Below are 19,057 nucleotides of genomic sequence, written 5' to 3'. Positions count from 1 at the left end.
TTTTTTCATTGACAGAGATTTTATATTTTTCTATTACAACTCACCAGAGAAATCATTAGTTGGAAACCGCTTCCCCTCTAGGAATTCGCAAAATCTGACTCAGCCTTCTGGTTAGAAAAAGAGATGTTTTAAAAAATTAATTTTAATAACTGTCCATTCAGTGAATATTTTGAAGATAGCATGAGGATTTTGCAACTATTTTGGAAAGCACATCAAAATGTCCTAATAGTAATTTCAAGATTATGTCTAAGTCTATTTTCACTCTAACATCTAGTATGTGAAGGTATTTGGCAAATGCCTTGAAACTGTAATTGCTTTGAATTCCTAATTTTAAAGATATTAATCATAAAAAGTTGAGAAGCTGCTCTAATTAGGCACTACTGCTAGGAAAGATATCCTAAAATAATACATGAAAAAGTTAAAGAAATGATGAGTTTAAAGATCAAGTCCAGTGGTCTTGAAACTTTTCTCATCCCCCCAATAAATATTTACTCAGAACTCTAAAGTATTAAAAGGTAAGAGCAGGTCTGCTTTCCTTGACATGGAGCCACTGCAGGTGGTAGGGATGGGGAGGAGGGGCCTGAGACAGGGCTATGGTGGAGGGTTTTCTGTCCTAACCATCTGATTTTTTCCTTGCACCTGTCTACCTCATGATTGCTTTGGGGGCACTTTCAAAACCTCTAGGGTTACACAGAGTACAGGTTCAAATTTGCTGATCTACTACAACTCCTTATTTAGCAGACGAGGTCAACCAGTGAACTAAAGAGGCATAGCTAATTGATTGAAAAACCAAGTGTGTAGAAGTAAAAGATTGAGGTTTAGGGGTTTTGTGAAATTATTTTATTGACAGACTCCTTTTCTGGCAGTGTATGCTAAATATACATATAACACCTCAAATGACATGTATCTATTAAATATTAAGTAAGACCTTGATGCTGGGAAGGATTGAAGGCAAAAGGAGAAGGGGGTGACAGAGGATGAGATGGTTAGACAGCATCACCAATTCAATGGACATGAATTTGAACAAACTCCAGGAGATAGTAGAGAATAGAGGAGCCTGGCATGTTATAGTTCATGGGGTTGCAAAGAGTTGGGCACAACTTAGTGACTTAACAACAAAAACAAATATCTCTACTTACTTACTGAGTAGGGCAATATATCCTAGATGCCACGGGATTAAGAAAAATAAGTGACATTTCCCAGCCCTGAGGAATTTTTCTGTCCAGTTGGAAGAGAAAATTCTTCTAATCTATTTCTCTGAATCTAGTACTCAACCATTTACTCATTCCATGAGCACTTATTCAATAAATATTTAATGAACATCTGATTTATCAACTATACTCTATGTCAGTTCATATGCCTCTTCAATCTCTTGCGTATCTTCTGCTTTTCAACTGGTCCTTTTTCCCCTCCTTATTTCTGGTTTTTTCCTTCTTTCTCCTTTACCACTACCATCTAACTGTGAGCTGGTTAAAGCCTTGTAACATAGAAAATAGCCTTTCATTCCACATTGGAAGATAAATGGATTAAAATGCAAATGAACCAGAAAGCACAGGTTTTACTTGTGTGACTAGATTTCAGTTAAAGTGCAATTAATCAATCCATCATCAGGGTAAGTGACTGATAACAGAGTCTTTCCTGTTTTCATAGGTGTGCAGTGAGTGGGAAAGGGAGTGAAGACAGTAAGAGGCCTTTGGGCAAAGGGAGGACATAGGGGAGAGGTACCATCAAGAAGCAGAGGGGATCTGGGACTGCCCAAGTTTGATAGTTTTGCCTGGAACAAATAGAAGCATTACCCTGAAGTATCAGTGCAGTGCAGCTGCACTGCGAAGGCAGCTCCATGTGATTTATGAAAGAGCTCACATGATTTATGAAGACTTAAAAAAACATCAGCACACAGCTGACTTTCTATAAAGGAGCTTCTTTCCCCCGGGATTCAAGGAGCTTGGAATTTAATGAGGGAAATGGAATCTACAATGAGAAACGATAAGGAAACAGGACTGTTTCTCACACAGACAGACCAGAATTGATGTATTCTGATACTCTGGCCTTCACAGGCCTCAGCCAAACCCAGAAACTCCTTGTTCTCTAAACACTCTTTGGAACTCTTCCACTCTGCCCATCACCCTGACACCCTTTCTAATATGGATCACCCCTGAGGGTTTTCTCAGAACCTTTAGTTGGCCTGGAATGCTGGCCCAGCTCTTCACCGCCCTCCCTCATGGCTGCCAGTTGAAATCCTATACAGCCTTCAAGTTGTAATCCAGATATCACACAGCATCTCTCTTGCCTCCAAACTTTTTAACACTCTATTCATGTCTCAATCATCTTATGTAATATACTTTTCTTTGTTTTCAGTAAACATTTTTTTCAGTTCAGTTCGGTCGCTCAGTCGTGTCTGACTCTTTGCGACCCCATGGACTGCAGCATGCCAGGCCTCCCTGTCCATCACCAACTCCTGGAGTTTACTCAAACTCATGTCCATTGAGTTGGTGATGCCATCCAACCATCTCATCCTCTGTCATTCCCTTCTCCTCCCCCCTTCAATCTTTCCCAGCATCAGGGTCTTTTCAGATGAGTCAGTTCTTTGCATCAAGCGGCAAAGTATTGGAGTTTCAGCATCAGTCCTTCCAACGAATATTCAGGACTGATTTCCTTTAGGATGGACAACAGCAAAAACAAAAAGATGAAACTGAACAACTTAAAAAACAAACAAATCAAAAACCCAAGTGTTAGGGTAGGATGTGTGTGGCCTTGGTATGATACAGATAACAAAGGAACCCTCATCTCTTAGTTTATTCCCATAGTCACTCCATAGAGAATTGTTTCTGTTTGTTTGCCTGACAAGCATTTCCATTACCCTGATCTTCAGCCATCCACAGTCAGGGTGGAGTGGTAAGGAGCAGGGGAATGGCCACATAGAACAGGCCTGGGCTTGACCCATTACTCTAGTCCCATTTCAGTTGACACGATGATTGGTCTAGAACTGGCAGGTGTCTCAGGTCCAGCCTATCAGAACCAAAATCTCTTAATGTAAATTAGGTAAGAAGCATTTGGGGCTTGCTAATTTACATGATGGGGGTTGCTGGAGTGAAGTCAGATGGACAAGTGAAGAAGCAGATGGAGGGAGAAAGAGACCAGGATATATTTCATCCTGGTTCCAACCCCCAGTGTTACAGTTTCTTCTGTTTATTGTTTCAAGATATATACCCTAGTATTTTCTTTTTTGTTTGCTTGTGCTAATTTAAGTTGGCTTTCTAACACTTGCTGCTAAATATCTTCAGTAAATTGATCTTAAAGAAAATGACCTTAAAACCCAAATGAGTAAGAAACAAGCCAAAATAGAATCACTTAGAGAAAAACAAATATCATATGTTAACAAATATATATGGAATCTAGAAAAATTATATAGATGATCTTATTTGAAAAATAGAAATAGAGACACAGATATAAAGAACAAATATATGGACACCAAGAGAGGAAAGGAGGGGTGGGGTGAACTGAGAGATTGATGCCAACATATATTTACTATTGATATTATATAAAAAATAGTTTACTAATGAGATCCTACTGTTTAGCTCAGGGAACTCTAGCAGTGCTCCGTGGAACTCTAGCAGTGCTCCGTGGTGACCTAAATGGGAAGACAATCCAAAAAAGAGGGGGATATACTGGTTCACTTTGCTGTACAGTAGAAACTAACACACACTGTAAAGCAACTACACTCCAATAAAAATTAAATAAAAAATAGAAACAATGAATGAATGAGTGAAGTAATTTTAACAGAACCTTCTAAAAATTGTTTGGATACCATGTTAGCAATTCTCAAGGACAAAAAAAAATGAGAGAAAAGAGAGATATGGATAACTGCAAATAGAGTTACAATTTTCAGAAGGAAAGACAGGAAATACAGCAGACATGACCAGCTGCCCACCAAAGATTTTCTTTCCATTTCCATAGCTTAGAGCGTGGCCGGAAGAGACTGGAGCAATACTCCCATTCGGTAAACGGGTGACTGGTTGTCACGCATGTCATGTAGAGGTGACATGGGTAAAGGTGATAGAAGTTAAGGAGCAGGTGTACCTTCTCAGCTCTCTTTCTTTTGGAAGCCCTGGTGGTTAACAGCGCCATGAGGAATTAAGTCCCTAAACCATGACATAGACATTATAAGAATTATAACTACTCTGAGAGTGAAATTAACTTTTATTTCATTAATCTTCTGAGATTGTAGAGCTTACATATTATGGTAGCCAGCAGTACCCTACCAATTTAGACAAGTTTCTCAAGCTCAGCTCGGAGAGTGTACCATGAAGTTCTGGAAAAATTTTGTGCCAAATCTCATATGTTAGAAAAGGAGACTAGTATCCGAATAAGTTATGTGAGACTAACTGCAGTCCTGATTGAAAGAACTTCTTATTGAAACAAGAGATATACCAGTGCATTTGTTATCTCTGGATGTAAACAAGAAAACTGACATGGCTCTCTTGATATCCTCGGACACAAGACAAATTTGTAAAGAACCGAACTAGAGGGGTCCATTGATGATGATTGGTATTACCTGGAGGAGACATTAGTGGTACATCACAGGACCAAAAACTATTCTTAACCTCATCCTACTCTGTATTCATTTTGTTGTTGTTCAGTTGCTAAGTCGCGTCATGCCAGGCTCCTCTGTCCTCCTCTCTCTTCCGGAGTTTGCCCAAATTCGTGTCCATTGAGTCGGTGATGCCATCTAACCATCTCATTTTCTGCCTCTGCCTTCTCCTTTTGCCTTCAATCTTTCCCAGCATCAGGGTTTTTCCAGTGAATCGGCCCTTCACATCAGGTGGCCAAGGACTGGAACTTTAACTTCAGCAACAGTCCTTCCAATGAATATTCAGGGTTGATTTCCTTTAGGATTGACTAGTTTGATCTCCTTGCAGTCCAAGGGACTCTCTGGAGTCTTCTCCATCACCACAACTTGAAAGCATCAGTTCTTCGGTGCTCAGCTTTCTTTATGGACCAACTCTCACATCTGTACAGGACTATTCATTTCAGATTTCATAAATGATATAAAACATTATCCTTTTAAGAATGGAGCCCTTGTGTAAAAGGGGTGGGTTATTCTGTGTTTAATTCTAGAACTAAAAATCTAGATGAAGATTTGGCAAATTTTTCCTGTAAATGGACACACAGTAAATATTTTAGGCTTTGTGATCCAAGAGGTAAAATTGAGGATATTATGCAGGTCCTTTGACATAATTTCCATGTGTCATTAAAATATTTTCTTTTTTTACCAAAATATTTACAAATATAAAAATGACTCTTAGATGGTAGGTAATAGAAAACAGGGGGTGGGTCTGATTTAGCACATAGGCCACTATTGCCAACCACTGATTTAGAGCAAAATATTGGAGTGAATATAAAAGATGAAGTTATTAAAGACTAAAAATAGGATGATGACATTAGACCTAAAAATAATCAGTCTCACAAGCACAGAATGAGGCTTAGGAGTAGATGAGTTTCCTCCATGGACCACATCACCACATCATAGAGAAATGATCGAAGGCTCTGGAGACAGTGCTAGGAGGGACAGAGGACACTGAGTTTGATAAATGATGAGCTGCTCCTTGAAAGAGGAACCAATGCCTTTCACTTAAGGCACAGTGAGTCACCAGGGGCCTTCTTTTTGGGCTTGAAGTCTGCCCATTAAGGAGAGAAGCCAGGAGATTTGAGTTCCCAGGACTGGCTGGCCTAGAGAACCCTTAAGACCTTTCCAACCTTGAGAATCTGTTCTGTTCTTTTATAATTATGCTGCTTTAAGACATGGGAGGTATCTATTTCACCATTCTATCTCTCACCATAAATAAATATCTACTAGTGAGTGAACCAACTAGATTTTGCCAATTGCTTTGATATATGAGACAAGGAAAAGTAAATTCTCCAAGCAGAGGGAGGTGGATTGCCCAAGTGAGGGGCTTGGCGTGGTGAAATGCTCAAGGGTTACTGGATTCAATTCAAAGTTTGGCTCCTATTCTTTATAACCTTGGCCTTGAGGGATAGATAGCAACCCTTGGGCTTTTCTTCCCAGCCTCAGACTGCATCCCATTAGCCCTTTCAACAACAGGACAAACGTTCCTCCGGCTTTTAGGCTCAGCTAATCCCGGATGCCCTCTGACACTCACCCACATATGGCCGGGTGGGAATCTTCCCCCGGAAAGGCTGAGCTTTCCAGCTTGGCTCATAAACAGGCAGCATACAAGTCCTCAGAAAGCCCTGGAATGAGTGTCATCCAGGACTTACAAGCTGATCGCAAAAAGAAAGCTCAGTAAAGCACCCAGTGGTGTCAGAGCTTTTGGAAACCGAATGCAGGGGCAGGCACCAGGGATCTTTCAGCGAAAGTAATTTCCAGAGCTCACATTCAGCGCCTGGCATGCTGATAAGCATTTAGAAGGGTTCCTATTACTACCGAGAATGAACCAGCAGCTGCCTTGCCTGGATTTTGCCCCAAGGGGGAGGGGTCAGCAAAAGGTCACCCCAGAGAAAGGCTGAGACCAGGGGGGCAGGCCGTGGGCCCCTGTGACCCTCAGTTTCACCCCTAGGAGCAGATGCTGTTCTCAGAACAAGTTTCATCAGGAGGGCCGGGCCTGGATGCCTGGTAAGCAAGTTATTTCCCAGGATGAAAGGAGGGCTGCTCGCTGCATCCCCTCAAGGCTAGGACCAGAGGTCTGAAGCGGCAGGCTGCAGACACCACCTTCTAGAAACTCACATGCCAGAAGCGCAAATGGCTCTTCCTTTCTCCATATGTTGTCTAGTGGGCTTTAAACAGACACCAGAAGTTTGTTGTTTTAACGAGAAGTTTTCTTAAGAGACAAGCCCCACCTGTTTCTTCTGCTCCCACGAGACTGTCCGTTTACTTAACAGTTGAGTCCTTTCCCTGGGAATACAACCAGGAAGGCAGAGACTGAGCCGCTCCTGGCCTCATGCAACCGTCCAGACAGCCTCTCACGGCAGGGCCAGCACACTCGGAAGAAAAGGTGGGCCACGTACGGCCCTGAAACCCAGATGTTTCAGGAAGACTTCCAGTTTCAGGTTCTCTGTGAGGATTTGAGAACCTTAGGGAGAGCCAGATGCTGCAAAGGCCTGGCTGTGTGTTAAGTCACTTCAGTCATGTTGATTCTTTGTGACCCCATAGACTGTAGCCCGCCAGGCTCCTCTGTGCAAGGGATTCTCCAGGCAGGAATACTGGAGTGGGTTGTCACTTCCTTTTCCAGGAGATCTTCCTGACCCAGGGATGAACGTGGGTCTCCCTCATTGCAGGCAGATTCTTTACCATCTGTGCCACCAGGGAAGCCTGAGATTTGGCAAAAGTGATTAGTACACTTACTTGTTCCAGGTCCTCCTTATGGCCTTGAGCCCATTCTTATCCCTGCTCCTTATCCTTATCCCTGCTCCTCTGCTAAGGACAAAGAGGACAAGAAAGGAGGCTCAGGGACCAACAGTCTTTGCCACTCTGAGGGCACAAGGGGCAAAGGTGTAGATGAGAGACAAGATGTCAGAGGCCTAAGAAACATCTTCTGTGCTCTGGCCTCACCCCCCAAGTTGTCAGCTGGCTCCTAGGGCAGGCCTGGACCTTGCTTGCTCTCTGGGACACTGTCTGCCAACTACAGGGGTTCCCCAGCCAGCTCACAGGGGTGGCCTTGCTACCAACTGACAAATGCTCCAGACTTCCACTGGCTCTACTCCAGGACCCACATCAGTTTTGATCATGCCCTGATTAAAACCCTTTGGAGTAAAGTGTAAAGTTCGTAAAATAATGTCAAAGGTCCTTGTGGGCCCTTCCAACCTCTCTCATAACATCTCTTGATGATTTGTTCTCTGCTGCTCCTCACCACTGATTTTCTCCTAGGTTTCCACTCTTAAACTGGTCCTTTCCACACTGACACCCCTACACCCCAGCACACATGCAAACACACATACATATCACCTGGCTAGCACCTATTTGCCTCTACAAATCAGCATTAATATCACTGTACTTAGAAGCCTTTCTTGACCCCTTACTCCCACAAAGAATCTTATATGTCCTAGGTCCTAGGTCCTCTCTAAAACTTTGTTCTTATCTCCATAGTTTAATGGTTACACCATCATATCTGAGTCACCCACTAGATGGGAAATCCCAGGAAGGGCTTCCCTTGTGGCTAGATGGTAAAGTGTCTGCCTACAGTGCAGGAGACCCAGGTTCAATCCCTGGGTTGGGAAGATCCCCTGGAGAAGGAAATGGCAACCCACTCCAGTACTCTTGCCTGGAAAATTCCATGGAATGAAGAACCTGGTAGGCTACAATCCATGAGATCGCAAAGAGTCAGACACGACTGAGCAGCTTTAGTTTCAGTTTTCAGTTTCAGAACCATAACTATTTTTCTCATCATTATGTTCCAGGCACTAGCAGAGCCTGGAACTTAGTAGGAGCACAGTGAAAGCTGATTCATTTAATGAAAGAAAGAATGAATGACAGTTGCTTAGTTCCAGTGGTTGGCTGAGATTACATCATAGTCTCTGCATCAGCCACCCATCTATAACCATGCAGGGTGCCGTGTGGTGGCAGCTAACCTGGACCATCTCTTAAATTGTCAGTTGGCTCCAACACAACACCTCCCTCATTCCCATGGGGAATTCTAATTCCAGGTCCTGGCCTCTTCTAATCTGCTCCACTGGGTGATAGTTGACTGGGTCTGGCCATAGGGTACCTGTAGACTTAATGAATGGAGCTTGATAGAGATACAACTTAGCATCAGTATATCAAGAAACTCCCTCAGAATTTTAACTGCCAGGACACTCTGTGTGCATCTGCCATGGAACTGCTGAGGAAGCAAGTGCTAGAGTCTACATTTCCTGTACTGCTCTTCTGATAAAGAGGAGGTAATCACCTATCCTACTGGGCATGTGTGATACCAAACCTATAGAGACAAACTCAGTTCAGCACATCCAATTGAAATAAATGGATTCAATTTGGGAGAGAAACATGAAAAGTGAGAAAGACTTACATAAGTCAAGTTGTAGATAGAGAAGAGAAAATGATGCTTGAGACCTCTCTTTAAATACATGAAACTTGTCATCTGAAAGCCTAATAAGCCCAATGAGGGATACCAATGTGCCTTGATGGGACGAGGTTGGTCCATAAACTCTCTGAATTATAAGCATAATTTCAATCATAGGTACATTTTTCTTCCTGGAGGGAAATCCTATAGTTTTTTTTTTTTTTTTACTTTTAACCACAAAAGTAATACATTTATAAAGTATATAAAATTTAAAGTCTAAGCTCTTTCCTACTTCTATCCCCAATTATACTTCCCTAGAGTAACTAACTAATGTTTACTATCATTCTAGAATTTTATGTATAGAAATCCAAAATGTACACATATTTTTACATTTTTTGTTAACACTGCAGTATTTTAGCATACAGATATATTATACTTTATGACTTTTCAGTTCAGTTCAGTTACTCAGTCGTGTCTGACTCTTTGCGACCCCATGAATCGCAGCACGCCAGGCCTCCCTGTCCATCACCAACTCCCAGAGTTCACCCAGACTCACGTCCATCGATCGAGTCAGTGATGCCATCCAGCCATCTCATCCTCTGTCGTCCCCTTCTCCTCCTGCCCCCAATCCCTCCCAGCATCAGAGTCTTTTCCAATGAGTCAACTCTTCGCATGAGGTGGCCAAAGTACTGGAGTTTCAGCTTTAGCATCATTCCTTCCAAAGAAATCCCAGGGCTGATCTCCTTCAGAATGGACTGGTTGGATTTCCCCTTGCAGTCCAAGGGACTCTCAAGAGTCTTGTCCAACACCACAGCTCAAAAGCATCAATTCTTCAGTGCTCAGCCTTCTTCACAGTCCAACTCTCACATCCACACATGACCACAGGAAAAACCATAGCCTTGACTAGACGAACCTTTGTTGGCAAAGTAATGTCTCTGCTTTTGAATATGCTATCTAGGTTGGTCATAACTTTCTTTCCAAGGAGTAAGCGTCTTTTAATTTCATGGCCACAGTCACCATCTGTAGTGATTTTGGAGCCCCCCAAAATAAAGTCTGATACTGTTTCTACTGTTTCCCCATCTATTTCCCATGAAATGGTGGGACCAGATGCCATGATCTTCGTTTTCTGAATGTTGAGCTTTAAGCCAACTTTTTCACTCTCCACTTTCACTTTCATCAAGAGGCTTTTTAGTTCCTCTTCACTTTCTGCCATAAGGGTGGTGTCATCTGCATATCTGAGGTTATTGATATTTCTCCTGGCAATCTTGATTCCAGCTTGTGCTTCTTCCAGTCCAGTGTTTCTCATGATGTACTCTGCATAGAAGTTAAATAAGCAGGGTGACAATATATAGCCTTGATGTACTCCTTTTCCTATTTGGAGCCAGTCTGTTGTTCCATGTCCAGTTCTAACTGTTGCTTCCTGACCTGCATACAGATTTCTCAAGAGGCAGATCAGGTGGTCTGGTATTCCCATCTCTTTCAGAATTTTCCACAGTTTATTGTGATAGATGGCTCCAATTCAAAATGCTTTATAAACATCAAAAATTATCAGATACTCCTTCCCCCTTCAAGGTTGTAAAATTAGTAGCCAATGACTGAGAAACTGTACAATAGCAAAATGCTAATGTGAATTCAGAAATTAAGACATTTTATATCAATTTGAATTTATTCATCAAACAGCAGCTCTAGATATTTGAAACATATTTGTCATATATGTATGTATACATTCAGCCTGTAGATTTTCCTTGTTTCTCAAAGAGGTCTCCAAAATATTAAAAAAAGCAAGATGTGATAGAAAGGCAAAAATGTTTTAAAACCATTGATGTCTGTTATCAAGCAGAATTGAAGATAGATTCAAGGCATGATCAAATAGAAAGTGAATATGTCCAGTAGGAGAAGAGCAAGGGAAAGCACTGGAGAAAAAGGAAAACTCCTTAATGGTTATGGGGCAAGTGTTTATAAAAATGCTCTTGAGGGGAGGTTTCCAGATGAGATATTTTTACACTCATTTTGCAGAAGCCTGACCACTCCTGTAGTTTGGTCCTATGGTTCCCTTCAGCTAGTCTTTAAGGCTTCTAGTATCTGAGTCCTTTAGAATATTGGGTTGGCCTAAAAGTTTGTTTGGACTTTTCCATGCCATCTTATGGAAAACCATAATGAACTTTTTGGCCAGCCCAATAGAATAACACCTTAGATTATTATTATTTTTTTTTCTAGATGTCTTTAGCTGTGTACAGTTGCTGGGCAGTGTTGACAGGAAAATCAGCATCAGAAATAGCCTCAGATAATCCCTAAAATAGACTTGATTCTGGGTGCTCTCTGTGTAATCATCCAGAAACTTTGACACTCCTCCAAGCACCCCAAGAAGCAGCCACACAGGTGTGTGATTACACAGGAACAGGTATGAGAGGTTTTAGCCTGCCCTGGTAGGAAAGAGGGAGTCCATATAGACCAGGACAAGGGTCTCATTCTCACTCTCCAAAGCCCCAAGAGAAACCCTGCTTCCAGGAGCATGACAGAGTTGAGTATTAATTACTTGCTGAATTTCATGCTGAATAAAACCACATGTGTCTTTCAGCTGTGGTTTGGAAACATTTCTACCCTGGATATTATCTGTGGAAATTGGATGGGATTACATCACCTTGTCGCTGGTTTATGCATGTTCAAATTTCACATCAGCAGGGAAGAGAAGATGCTTCTGTGTGCTTCTAACCTCAGCATGCACACCATGGAGAGCTGTGTCTACCATCTAGGGAGCCTGGAGTCGACCCTGTGCCAATAGGGAACCCATGGAAAGTTTTGTTTAAAAATTTGAGTGAAATGTTAGCACTAAGCTAACAGCATGGTGTAAAGAGAGTATAAGAGGATAAACAAGAGAAAGATTAAGGATTGAGAGCCTGAGAATATAAGATATAAAAGATGAGAGGCATTTTGAAAAATATTTAGGATAAATATTCCACGAAGTATAATAGTAGAATGAATCAAATTATGCAGATAATCGAGTTCTGTAGTAGCAAAAGATTATTTTTTAATAGAAATATCAATGAAGAGAAAGTTGTTTTTTTTTTTTTTTTTCCTGGAGGAGTTTTAGGGTTTTAGTGAGGGTAGAAGCTTATTATGAGACTCTGAGTTGAGAATGGGCAATAAAAAAATTTAGCGAGGAAATATATTCTACTTTTTCAGGATCTTCAACTCACAAGAGAAGTGGACTGAGTCAAGGGTAAAAGTATACTGTTGAGGAAATGGTTTAAGTTTTAGGGTTTTTACTTGTTTCTGTGTTTGTTTTGATGAGGGAGACTTTATCAAGTTTAAAAACCAGAGGGAATGAGACAGTAGAATAGGATAGATTGAAGGCAAAAGATTATAATGATAAGTGAGGGAGTCACAACTTTGGGAGACAAAAGCAGAGAGGATCAAGAGTTAAGGTGGCTGTTAATAGAGGGAAGAACTAGGTGGGAGGGAGAGCTTGATAAAGACTGAAAAATCCATAGTCAAGCCCCTCAATATCCTCCAAAAATGTTATAGAATACAATGTCACCTTTGGAAAGAAGGGTAACTATAGGATTGAGGGCTTGAGAAAAGTTGTGAGTCCATTAAAATATTGCTTAGGTGAAGACTGAGCTAATTAAAGACTAGCAAAGGAGTTGTCAGAAGATATTACTAAGAGAATTAGGAATTTGTTGCTAGAATTACTAGGATATTGCAACTACACTAATGCCCAGAGTTTCAGCTCTAAACCAATCAAGGCACCAGTAGGCATGGACCTGTGAACTTGAAATGATGGTGTAACTGACCACAAGGATATGAATTTCACCTGGGAAGAAAGAAACATGACATGAAGAGAGAGGCTGAGTCTTTTGCCATTGTCTTTAGTGAAAATGAGGGAGTGTTCTGTAGTATGTTTAAGAGCAAGAGTTTTCAAGATAAATACATCTGGGTTTGCGTACTGGTTCAACTTATTAAATGTAAGATCTACGCTAATGGCCTTGTGGCTTCTTGTGCCTCACAGTCTGCAGCGCTGACCAAGGAATCACAAACTGGTAGACCAGATAGCCCAGAATGCTTCCCTTGCCATATCACTGAAATGAGAAGGAGGAAGTTGTTTTTAACAACGGGTGTCTGACCAAACTGGTCTGTCAGCCACTATCCTGCATGCTGTCTCATAAAAGAAGTGTTTCACGTGGGAAAGCTAGAGATTAGAGAGAAGTTTATCACTGATTGCATTCTGCTGTAACCAGGCCATAAAGTGAGAACTCTGCTCACTAATCATGTAACTCCTCCACTCCCAAATGGGACCACGGCAGAAGTTGGAGATAAAAGTATAGGTATATTCAACCTTGCATCCAGTCTAGTAGAAAGATACATTAATGCAGCTACTACTACTCATATTATATCTTCTTAGAAAATGAAAACTCCAGGACAAATGCAAAACCAAAAGGGATTTGGAATTCAAGACAGTAGTCATAAACCAGGACTCAATGAGGCAAATCAGAAAGTAAGGTCACATTTGTGGAAGTATGAACATCAACCCCAGAGAAGAATAGATTGAAGGTAGCATCCTCAGGAAAACAGCTTCAGTTATAGCTGAGCCTGGATCTAACTTCAGGTAGCTGTTCCCAAACCTGTTTCCTACTAGACCAATAAATCTCCATCTACAAACACGACTAAAGATGCAGGCATTTCCAGGCATTGCTCAGCCTGGTCAGAAGAGCCAGCAGTGCTTGGATGTTTTCCCATCACGACCTCTGCTGAGGTTGACTTCTTGCTTTTTTCAGTGGCAGCAGCTAAGAAAAAAATTTTCTGCTGTGAAGATTAGCTTTCATCTTTGAATTGTGGTTTCTGGTTTGGAGGCCACAGGGATAAAGTTAAAGACTTCTTCCTGCCTTCAGAAGTCCCCTTGCCTAGAATAGACAAAGCCTTCCAGGGCAGAAGGTCTTGGGTCTGCTCATTGCAAGAAAACTTGGGTAATGCCATCCTAATTTGATGTAAAAAGCTCATCCAAAATCTCCCCTAATAGTCTATCACCATGGCTGATTCTTCTTTGTGATAACTTTCTCCTTACCATTGCTCTTGTAAAATGTAGACAGTTTCTGGAAATATAGAATAATCCCTCCTTTTCACATTCCACTGTGAATTATTTTATCAGGCTCTTTTTCATCATGCATGGAGAAATCAGGATTGATCATTGTTCAGGGGTGGAACTTACAGATCAAAAAGGCAAACACAGGACAAAAGGAGAAACAGGTGTATGTACGTGTGCGAGGGGGCTGAGGACTGTAGGAGCCATGTGCCTGAGACAATTCACTGGCTCCATAACTTTGCCAGAAGTAGATCTGCTGAGGAAATCTGGCTGAGTGAGCACTTCTTTGTTTTTGCTGTTCGAATTTTGGTCTTATAAACACTTAAGGTGAACTTACTTGACAGAGTCCATATTTGTTATCCCTGTGTCTGGTCTGAACTTGGCAGCAAAAACAGAAAAACTGAGGTGTTTGAGAAATGACTTTCATTTCAGCTTCTCTGGAAATATTTAATGTCTAAAATATTTGGATAGTTACGATTTACAACTATAAGGGACCTGCAAAGGGTAACAGCAACTACCTAACTACTGAATCTGATCTTTCAAAGTTTCATTTTCACTCGTTTTACTGTAAAGTAAAGCATATGCATTTATATAAAATACATATGTATGACTTTAAAATAATACAGGCATACCTTGTAGACATTGTGGGTTCAGTTCCAGACCACCACAATAAAGCAAGTACCACAATAAAGTGAGTCACATGAAATTTTTGGTTTCCCACTGCATATAAAAGTTATGTTTACACTATTATTGTGGTCTATTAAGTGTGCACTAGCACTACATCTGAAAAAACACCAATATACATATCTTGATGAAAAAATACAAAAAATCTCTAATTACAAAAGTGACGTCAAAGATCACTGATCACAGATAATTACAGAAAATATAATAGTAATAGAAAAGTTTGAAATATTGTGAGAATAACCAAAGTGTGACACAGAGACATGAAATGAGTGAATGATGTTGGGAAAATGGCATAGATAGATTTTCTGGACACAGGATTGTCACAAAACTTCAATCTGTAAAAAATGCAATATCTATGTGGCACAATAAAGCTAAGTGCAATAAAACAAGGTAGGTCTGTAAATCAGAGAATAAACAAACTATTTATGCATGGAACAACATAGATAATTTCACAAACAAAATATTTATGGAAAGTAGCCAGGAAAAAAGAGTAGATATTATGTAGTTCCATTTATATAAAGTTCAAAAACAGGCAAAACTGATCAATGGTGTTGGCAGTAAGAACACATTTACCTTTGAGAGGAAGTTAGCAACTTGCCATTTCTTTTTTGTGTATGTACACTTAGTATCTTTGTCCTTCAGTAGGATAGCTAGTTGATTCAGATGTAGGAAAGTTTTGGTGCTAATTCCCTGTTTCAACTTCACTCACTGAGTTGCAGACTTCTGTTTGTGCATTTTTGTGTATATATGTTCTATTCAAATAGATTGCTAAAAGTAATACAGCAAATACCTGAGAACTTGACACCTATGTAAAGAAATAGATTGTGCCACTTTCTTAGATACCCTCTCTGTGCCTTGCTCCTATCTGCCCACCACATGTAACCACTATCTTGACTTTTGTGATAATCATTGCTGTGCTTTTCTTTAGGATTTTATGACTTTTGAATGTATCCAAGTACTGTTTTGCTTAGTTTGGTCTGTTTCTGAAACAGTACTCCATGTACTTTCTCTGACTTGATAATATTGTTTCAGATCAGATCAGATCAGTCGCTCAGTTGTGTCCAACTCTTTGCGACCCCATGAATCGCAGCACGCCAGGCCTCCCTGTCCATCACCAACTCCCGGAGTTCACCCAGACCCCCATCCATCGAGTCAGTGATGCCATCCAGCCATCTCATCCTCCGTCGTCCCTTTCTCCTCTTGCCCCCAATCCCTCCCAGCATCAGAGTCTCTTCCAATGAGTCAACTCTTCGCATGAGGTGGCCAAAGTACTGGAGTTTCAGCTTTAGCATCATTCCTTCCAAAGGAATCCCAGGGCTAATCTCCTTATCATTGTGTTTTTGTGATTCTTCTGTGTATCAAGCTGTAGTTCATTTATTTTCACTACTCTCTAGTATTCCACTGAATACGTGTCACACAAATTATTTAGCTATATATATGTACATATTGCATTCAGGGTAGGATAGTGGGTCATTTTTGTCTAAAAGTGAGTTTTACTGAAAGGTCTAAAGTTTATCATCACTCTTCTTCCTGGCAACACCACAGCATCTCCATGGCTTCTCAAGCTATGTTATTTGGTGCATACACATTTAGAATTCTTATATCTTACTTGTAAATTAAATAATTTATTATTTAAAATTAACCTATATCTAAGAAAACCTTTTGCCTTAGGATCTATTTTGTATATTACTAACATACAATGCAGAGAAGGCAATGGCACCCCACTCCAGTACTCTTGCCTGGAAAATCCCATGGACGGAGGAGCCTGGTAGGCTGCAGTCCATGGGGTCGCTAGAGTCGGACACGACTGAGCGACTTCACTTTCACTTTTCACTTTCATGCATTGGAGAAGGAAATGGCAACCCACTCCAGTGTTCTTGCCTGGAGAATCCCAGGGACGGGGGAGCCTGGTGGGCTTCCGTCTACGGGGTCGCACAGAGTCGGACACGACTGATGTGACTTAGGAGCAGCAGCAACATACAATGATTTTTGTTTTTATCGTTAATATTTCATGATTCATATTTTTCATACTTTTTAAAAGCCTCTTCTATCCTTACTGTTGGGAATCTGCCTTTTGTAAATAGAGTCAGATTTTTAAAAATCCAACCCAACAACTTTAGCACTTTAATTGGATTATTTAGTCATTTACATTTGCCATAATGTGTAATGTGCTATATTTGGGTTTATATTTATTGTCGTTTTCTTGAGCTGTATTATTTTGGCCTCCACATCCCACAGGATCATAAAAACTTAAATGGTTATGGTCTTCAAATCTTAAGGTAAAAATAGCAGATGAAATGCCATACTTGCTTCTCCAGGTTCTCACCTGCACTTAGATTTTGGCCTAAAGATTCATTATTTTCTTGCTAGCTCACCAAATCAATTATTCAACAAATATCTGTGGACTTCCTGCAATAAGGCAACTACTATTCTATGTTCTTAGCATATAGCAGGGTAAGAAACAGACAAAAGTCCCCTCGAAAAATTGATATCACAACAATTGAGTGGCTGTTTTAACAAGATTAAAAAAAAATTTTAATTCAGTATGTTTGTTTTCAGTGGGTTGATGCAGGTATGTAGCCTGACATACACTAAAAACCAGAATATCTTTCTTTCCATCAAGCTTTGTAAAACAGAATAATGACAGTTTTCAGGGTTATTGTTGTTGTTTTATTTTTATTTTTAGGTGTCTTGGATTTAGTGTTTCGAAATGAGCACAGGACTGAAAAATGGGAGACCTAGACATTAGTCCTATTCTGTATCTTACAAGTGCAAATATCAGGGCTTAACTTTTTTCCTCCTGGATTAAACGGGCTGATCATGTCTCCATCACTGGGTTACTTGGGAACACTAATTACACAATGTAAGGGGAGACATTTTGTGAAGATTATTCTTCAAAGTCAATGTTGTTTTACTTTCAGTTTAGAGAATTAGTTTTAAAAGAGTGAAGAATCATGTCCGAAGTCATATAGTAATAATTTAGTGTTCAAATCAGTTTTCTTTGAGTAAGGGGTATGTGTGAGAGAAAGAACAATTCATTTCTAATAGAGGCTTTTACTTTTTCCAGCTTTGAGTGAGAAATTACTTTTTTGAATTCACAGAACCCATCATGCCTTACCCACTAAATGAGGTGTGACATCAGTGTGGTCACTGAAAAGCCACACTAAAACCACATTCTGTGCGTTTGTGAGAGCTGGAGAAGGAGAGGAAAGATGGCGAGTGTGAGTGGGGGAGGGGAGGTGGTACAAAGCCAACCCTTCTTAAAAATCCTGCTTTCTAATACCCACAGCCCCTTAAAAAACTGTCTCATCTGGGTCTACTTTACCCCCCGATATCAGCAAACACCCACAGTGAGGAGGCTGAAAGGCAAAGCAACTATCTGATGGGCCTCTCCTGTGTTCTGATAATTAGCAAAGTGCTGACTGAGGCGTGTTTCTCTCAAAGAAGTGCCAAGCATCTCTGCACCATTCGGTCATGATGTAAATCAGGAAAATCAAGACCCTGTTCTAAGACTCTTCAGTGTAGCTGAATCAGCTGCTACATAGGATGAAGCAAAAGCCTGCCACGGACTAGCTAATTGTCAACTCTGTGTCCACTGATGGATTCTAGCAAGATTTAATCATACCTTGTGCTTCTGGCTCAGCACTCAAGTTGCTCAGGAAACGCCAGTCCTTGGACTAATGGAATTCACAATCTTACCAGGACAAAGTGTTTATTTATAATAAAAAGAGAAATTTTCTAATAAAGAGAGGCAGATGTTAACCATCTTGATTCATTTCAAATGTGCTTGGACTAATTCAACAAGCTTCAAATGGAGGATCAGAGGGCAAGCCCTGTTTTGCTTATACCCTTCAGGGTCACATTAAACCCATGTTGTGTTTTCTGCAAGATTAGAAACAGACAGCTAAATGAACTCAACAGCTCTGAGATGCAACTTTTCTGCATTGAATAGAAAATCCCACAGTTTGGTTTCCATGCTTATGAGGAAGAGTTCTTATTTATGCTAAACAGTCTTTTATTCAAAATCTCAGATGTGGCTGGCTTAGATGCTGATTATTCAACATTCTCATTATTCACTATTTATTCATCACTGAGTGCCTGGTGATATCAAAGTACATAAAATTCAAGGGATTTTTTAAAAGAAACATTCATAATTTCTTAACAATAAAAACGTATGTTTCTCGAACAGAAAGGACAGTGATACATGAGTAAGACTCCCTGGAGTCCAGGAGATGCTGCTTAACTCTTTGAGAAGTTTGTTCTTGCCTCAGTAAAATAA

Source organism: Bos indicus x Bos taurus, chromosome 4 (genome assembly GCF_003369695.1).
Source record: "Bos indicus x Bos taurus breed Angus x Brahman F1 hybrid chromosome 4, Bos_hybrid_MaternalHap_v2.0, whole genome shotgun sequence".
In the NCBI taxonomy this organism is placed as follows: Eukaryota; Metazoa; Chordata; class Mammalia; order Artiodactyla; family Bovidae; genus Bos; species Bos indicus x Bos taurus.
This window is presented reverse-complemented; position numbering follows the sequence as displayed.